This window comes from Apium graveolens, chromosome 9 (genome assembly GCF_009905375.1).
Source record: "Apium graveolens cultivar Ventura chromosome 9, ASM990537v1, whole genome shotgun sequence".
NCBI lineage: Eukaryota > Viridiplantae > Streptophyta > Magnoliopsida > Apiales > Apiaceae > Apium > Apium graveolens.
This window is the reverse complement of record NC_133655.1, coordinates 96,621,881-96,628,376: the sequence shown is the minus strand read 5'-3', so window position 1 is coordinate 96,628,376 and position 6,496 is coordinate 96,621,881.

The following is a 6,496-nucleotide window of genomic DNA, read 5'->3' as shown; positions in this document are numbered from 1 at the left end:
GTTGTGAGACTATATCCGGATTGTTTTTTGCTTTCTTTACTAGTAACTTAAAAGAAGTAATAACTTTCTGGGAAAGGAAAATTCTTTTCATTGACTTGAAATTTTCTTCATACAAAATATAGGATCATAGATTGGTTGCTTGTCATAGGCTACAAGTTTTTGGTTGCTTTTTCTACTGGTAGAATTTTCTGATCCTGAGTCCATGTCAAGTGTTTGGGATCTCGGATTCATCCATGTTCATGAGCTTGTATGTTCTTGACCTTAGAACTTCCTTGATTTTATAAGGGCCTTCCCATCTTGGCATTAACTTCCCAGTGCTGGTAGGATCTGAAGCTTCCGTGTCTCGAAGTACCAGGTCTCCAACTTGAAAGTTTTTGACCCAGGACTTCTTGCTGAAGTGCTCTTTAGTTTTTTCCTTGTACTTCTCCATCCTTGCCACAGCCTGGTGTCGGACTTCATCAATCAGCTTAATATTTGTTCTGAGCCCCTCCTCATTTGCTATTTCATCAAAGTTGATTGCTCGATGGGAGGGGGATCCTACTTCAATTGGTAGCATTGCTTCAGTTCCGTAAGCCAGTTTGAAGGGTGTTTCTCCTGTGCTTGTCCGGGGGCTGGTCCTATAAGCCCATAGTACATTAGGCAATTCTTCTGGCCATTTAGTTTTGCTTTCCCTGAGCCTCTTCTCGATCCCCCGGAGAAGGATTCGATTGGTTACTTCTACTTGGACATTCCCTTGAGGGTAGGCTATAGATGATTTCTTGTGCCGGATACCCCGTTCTTGAAGGTAGAATTCAAATTTTGCTCCAATAAACTGCGGCCCATTATCCGAGACCAGTACTCTCGAGATCCCGAACCTCATCAAGATGGTGTCCATGTACTTGATCCAATCTTGTTGGTTTATTGTTCTCATGGCCTTTGCCTCTACCCATTTGGTCATATAATCAATTGAGACTAGCAAGTACCTGAGGTCTCCTCTGGCCCTGGGGAAAGGTCCCATGATGTCAATGCCCAATACAACAAAGGGGATTGGTGACAAGACTGAAGAGGGTAGGACTGGGCTCATCCGGGTGACATTGCTGAAGAGCTAACATTCCTTGATTTTTTTCACAAAATCTATTGCATCTTGGTGAATAGTTGGCCAGTAGTACCCCTTTCTTATGATCTTGTGAGCTAGGGCCTTTACGGATATATGATCCCCGCATATCCCTTTGTGAACTTCCATCAGACAGTACTGTGCCTCCCCTGGGCCGATGTACTTTAGGATTGGAGATGAGAAGGTCCGGCGATAGAGTATCCCCTCTTCAATGAAGAATTTTGCTGCCTTGGCTTTTAACCTTTGAGCCTTCCCTTTGTCTTGCGGGAGCTCTCCCTTCTCCAAGTAGTTAATAAATGGAGTCATCCAATTTGGGCTGTTGTCTATTTCCATTACCTCTTCAGATTCTATGTTTGGTCTCTGTAACTCTTCGAAGTAGACGGAGCAATCCAGATCTGATGAGTTTTGAACCAGTTTAGATAGCGTATCAACCTTTGAATTCTCTTCTCTCCAGATTTGAATGACTTGTGTTTTTGGTATTGAGGCGAGGTAGCTTTGGACCAGAGCCTGGTACTTGGCTAAAACTGGATCCTTGGCTATGTACTCGCCATTTATTTGCTTTACTACGATCTAGGAGTCACTGTAGATTTTGAGGTTCTTGATCCCGAGTGCCTTGGCTAGCTTCAATCCTGCTATTAGGGCCTCGTACTCTGCTTGGTTGTTTGTTGCTGAAAAGCCAAAGGAGATTGTTGTTTGAATTGTGAATCCTTCTGGGCTCTTTAGGATGAGCCCGGATCCTGACCTTTCGTTTGTTGAAGAACCATCAACTTTGAGAGCCCGGGCTCCTATGTCTTGATCAGTGTTTCTCTCAAGGTCAATGCTCATGGGCACAGGCTTTTCTTCCGGGAAATTACATTCTATGATGAAATCAGCTAGAGCCTGGGTTTTGATTGCTGTTCTTGGGATGAAACTCAAATTGAATTGGCTTAGCTCGACCGCCCAATTTACCAACCTTCCTGAGATATCTGGTTTGTGTATTATCTTCCTTAAGGGTTGGTTAGTTACCACCCGTATCTCCCTTCCCTGGAATTAGTACCTGAGCTTTCTGGATATTGTGACCAAGGCAAAAGCAAACTTTTCTAGCCTTGGGTGTCGGGTCTCCGCATCTTTTAGCACTTGTCTCACATAATAAACTGGTTATTTTTTACCGTTCTCTTCCCTGATCAGGGCTGCTCCAACTGTCAGGGCCCCCCGCTGATAGGTAAAGGGATACGGGCTCCCCGGGTTGGGCTTTGGTTAACACAGGGGGTTGAGAAAGGTACCTTTAATTTCATCAAATGCACTTTGGCATTCTGGGCTCCAATTAACTTCTTTCTTGTTGGTTGCTCCTTTTAACAGGTCAAAGAATGGTATGTATCTCTCGGCTAGCTTTGAGATGAATCTTCCAAGTGCTGCCAGTGACCCTGCTAGCTTCTGCACATCCTTTTGTGTTCTGGGAGGTTTCATCTCCTGGATTGCCTTTATCTTTTCTGGGTTGGCTTCAATTCCCCGGTTGCTTATCATGAATCCAAGAAATTTTCTTGCCCCTACTCCGAATGTGCACTTTTCTGGATTGAGCCTGAGTGAGTGTTTTCTCAAGTTATCAAAGCATACTCTTAGGTCTCCTATTTGACCGGGGATGCTTGTGGACTTTACAATCATATCGTCAACATAGGATTACACGTTCCTTCCAATCTGGTTTTTGAAGATTTTGTTCATTGCTCTCTGGTAGGTTGTTCCCGTATTAGTCAATCCGAAAGGCAGCATTATATAGGCATAGACCGCCATGTGGGTAATGAAGGCTGTCTTTAGGATATCCTTAGGATCCATCTTGATCTGGTTGTACCCCGAGTAGGCGTCCATAAAACTCAGCATGACGTGCCCGGATGTTGCGTCAATTAATTGATCAATATTTGGCAATGGGTAAGGATCTTTGGGGCATGCACTGTTTAAGTCCGTGTAGTCAATACACATTCTCCATTTCCCGTTTGCCCTTTTTACCATCACAACATTTTCCAACCATTCCGGGTACTTGACTTCGCATATGATCCCAACTTTGAGTAGTTTCTCAATTTCTTCATCTATTGCTTTCTGCCTTTCTGGTGCAAAATTCCTCCTCTTCTGCCTAACTGGCTTCCTCTCGGGGTTGACGTCCAAGCTATGCATTGCTATGGATTCATCCAACCCAGGCATGTCTCTTGGGCTCCAGGAAAATATATCAGAGTACCCTTGGAGTACTAATACCGGTTCTTCTTTGAAGGTAGCCTCGAGTCCGGATCTTATCTTTACTTTCTTGGAAGGATCATTTGCACTGATCAGAATTATTTCCATTTCTACATCGGCCTCAATCTTGGAATGATCCATATTTGACACCAACTGCTGGATTCGGGCATCTGCATTCTTCTTCATGTAGACCTGACCCTGGGCTGTCATTTCTTTTTGGTTGCTTTCATCTACTTAATTTTTTTCTGGGTTGGTTGCTTGCACAGCAGGATTGCCTTGGTCGAGGCCTGAGCTCAATTCAATCTCTGCTATGACTTGGTTGCTTTTTTGCTCTTTCAAACTTGGCTTGGTTGCGTTTGGATCTGGGAGGGATTCTATGATCTGGACTTCTTTTCTCGCATCATCTCTTGAGTGAGGGCGATGTTTCTTAATGCTTTGCTGTTTGCGAAGGACTGTGGCCTTCCTCTTGTTGTCTTGATGAGTTTCAGCCATGATCAGGGCTTGGCTATAGCATCTTTCAGCGATCTCATAATCTCCCTTGACCTCTCCTATCCCGGTTGGGGTTGGGAACTTTGTTTTCAAGTATGATATAGAGGTGATTGCTTGGATCCTAGTCAGGGCTGAGCGCCCGATTATGCCATTGTAGGATGAGGGGGTGTTGATCACATAGAATTTTATCACATGGGTGACTTGGTTCGGGGCTGATCCAAATATCACTGGCAAGTATAAGGTTCCCTGGATCGGGACCAAGTTATTCCCGAACCCATAGAGAGGGTCCTCTCGGCATTCATTGGAGCGGACGCTCCCTAGCTTCATCTGGTCCACAGTATGCTTGAAGAGTATGTTTACTGAAGATCCATTGTCTATCAACATTCTCCTTACTTCATTATCAATAATTTCAAGTGTTACTACCAAAGCTACATTGTGATTCGGGTTGACCCCTTCAAAATCCTTGCTGCTGAATGAGATCACCATCTCTGGGTAGGATTGGATGGAGAATACTTCATCTCCCGAGCCCGGCTCCTGGTGGGAGAGTGTGACCCTCCTAGGACCACATTCACTACATTATTTCCTCTCCTTTGCCTTTCTTCTTTCTGATTTGTCTCCCGGGAGATGTACTGATTTAGGTTACCCTTCTTGACTTGATCTTCAATGAAGTACTTGAGGGAGAGACAATTTTCAGTTTTGTGCCCATGGGTTTCATGATAGTCGTATTGCCTGTTGTAAGGCCTGCTCTCTGGGGGAGTCTGCATGGGCTTCGGTGGGTAATAGAATGGCTTTCCCTTGATCTCCTTCAGTATTTCTTCCCGGGTCCTGTTCAGTGGTGTCCAGTCTGGCTCTTGCTTAGGCTCTCTAACTTGCCTAGGTGGACCGGGATCACTTTTAAATTCTGTCTTAGGACCCAGTCTTTGAAATATTGGAGTATTTTGCACAACATTGGTCTGCTGGGCTTGTTGACTTTACTTGAACTTCTTCTCCTGATGGTATCCCCCTTTCAGTCGGTCATTAGAATTTTTGTTCCTGGATCCTCCATTCCGAGTCATTCTCATCGCCTGGAGAACGTTTGTTTCCTTTATGAACCTGACTGCCATAGAGTAGGCAGCGGCTAGGCTTTGTGGCTCTTTGTTTATCAACTCTACAATATACCTCTCATTGTGTTCCGGATCCAGGTTCTTCCGGAATATGCTTAAAGCCTTCCCCCTGAACTCCTTCCAGGAGTGAATGCTTCGTGACGGGATCCTGCTGAACCATCTTTGAGCCCCCCCTTTGAGGGTCGAGGCGAAGAATCTAGACATGGTTAGGTCGTTGTAGTAATATGTTAGTCCCTAACAATGCAACAAGAATTACAGAAGGGGGGTTGAATGGAATTCTTGAACCTTTTTCAAAAAAATATAAAATGTTCTATCGTAATAATATATAAGTGTTTGATTTGCAAAGTGCGGAATAAGAAGTTAGTAAGATCAAAATACAAGTAATTAAAAATACAAGTCTTTAAAAATTTTCTGGTGGATTTGAATGTATCCACCAGAGATATATATTATATCAAGAGAACTCTGTGTAGCAAGATTAGCTCACAGCTGCTTACAAATATGAGCAACTAAGTTTACAGAGAAATGCTAAGGATGCGGCTTACAATTGTTTCTCTGAGATAATGTTCTTAGTCTTATTCTTGTTGTTCTATTTGGTACTTCTTGGTTTATATATTACCAAGATTACAAAGTAATAAGACAAGGTAATAAAACAAAACCTATCAAGTCTAATACTATGCTGCTTCAATAATCTATTCCATCATCTTTAAATATCGTCATAATAACATGGAAATGGCAATGCTTCTTTATTCTCTAAAACCCAGTTGAATAGGCTTCCACATTCCTTTTACATACACTCGATGCATGTGACTGTGTTGTCACTGTCAACAGATGTTTGAATTGATTATCCGTCGGGTACATGATCATCTGTCGGGTTGCCTTGTTGATCATCCGTCGAGTAGCATTATTGTTTATCTATCGGGTAGCTATTTGGCACTTGACTTCATTTATATGCAGAATTATAAGACATCATCTATGTACAATTAATCAACCTATTCTGCATATCTAATTAAAGTCAATATGACTTGAGTGCTACTACAGAATCTAAACAAGGTGTATGCAGAAATGTGCTATAGACTCATTATTATACAAGCTACTCACTCGACGGATAATAAATTATCATCCGTCGGGACTATATTGAGTCATCCGTCGGGACTATATTCCTTATCAGTCGAGTGCTATATTTTTCACTAAGTAGAATCCTTTAAGGTGTTTTGTTAATGAAATCATCAAGTTCACAACATATCCATAACAATCTCCCCCAATTTATGTCTACTAGAATTGTAGCCATAAATTAAGATAAACTTGATGATGACAAAACACCCTAAAAATACAACTTTAAAAGTAAGTAGATAAAACTGTAAAGTGCTTCAAATAACAAAATGCACAAAGATTGGCTCACAATCATTTTTAAGGTGCTCCTATAGCCTGAACAGATTAATCTAATTTCTTGAAGATCTGGATCTCTTTCCAAACTTTCTGTTGTTTTCTTCAATCTGATTTTGGAGCTGTCTGTGGAATTCCAGTTCATCAGATTCTGAGAGATTTAGCTTTTCTTGCATTTTCAAAAGAGTCTCATTGCTAGAGATGCTCAATTGGTTTTTTAATCTGA